Source organism: Galeopterus variegatus, unplaced genomic scaffold (genome assembly GCF_000696425.1).
Source record: "Galeopterus variegatus unplaced genomic scaffold, G_variegatus-3.0.2 Scaffold9477, whole genome shotgun sequence".
NCBI classification, from domain to species: Eukaryota; Metazoa; Chordata; class Mammalia; order Dermoptera; family Cynocephalidae; genus Galeopterus; species Galeopterus variegatus.
The window spans coordinates 17839-18562 of record NW_007735588.1 but is presented as its reverse complement, the minus strand read 5'-3'; positions in this window follow the sequence as shown (position 1 = coordinate 18562).

The following is a 724-nucleotide window of genomic DNA, read 5'->3' as shown; positions in this document are numbered from 1 at the left end:
ACATTAATGGTGTGCCATTTTTTTCATAGCATTTTTTAGCCATTTTCATTATTTTAAAAAATTTACTTATATGTATTTTTTTGCTCATGTTTATACTGGGCTATATATCTTTTTTGAATTCTTAACTCTTAAAATCTAGTGAAAGGGTCAATTTCTTACTCGACAAAGTTCCGTTTCAGTGTTAAAACCACAATTCTAAGTGAAATGCCTCACAAGCAAGATAGCATGTAATTTCAAAAAGCAGGCATTGCAAAACACTAGCATTTGTTGAATCCACACGGAAGTTTGTAGTTATTTATTATAATGCTTTTTCAGCTTCTCTATATTATTAAAAAGTTTAATAGTAGGGCCAGCCCGGTGGCGCACTGGAGAGTGTGCCGCTTGGGAGCGCTGCGGCGCTCCGCTGAGGGTTCGGATCCCATGTGGAGACCGGTTCCCGCTCACTGGCTGAGCGCGGTGCGGGCGCAACACCGAGGGTTGCGATCCCGTTGCTGGTCCCTGGTACGGGCGTGACACCAAGGGTTGCAATCCCGTTACCAGTCAGTAAAAAAGACAAAAAAAGGAAAAAAAAAAAAAAAAAGTTTAATAGTAGATAGTTGGAAGAAAAAGGAAAAATCAGGTGGAACTCTAGGGGGAAATATTTTAATAAGTTTGTCAATGGCATCAGAAAGACTTTTTTAAAAAGTAGCAATGAACATCAGGCATTAGTTCTCTTCTGTGAATA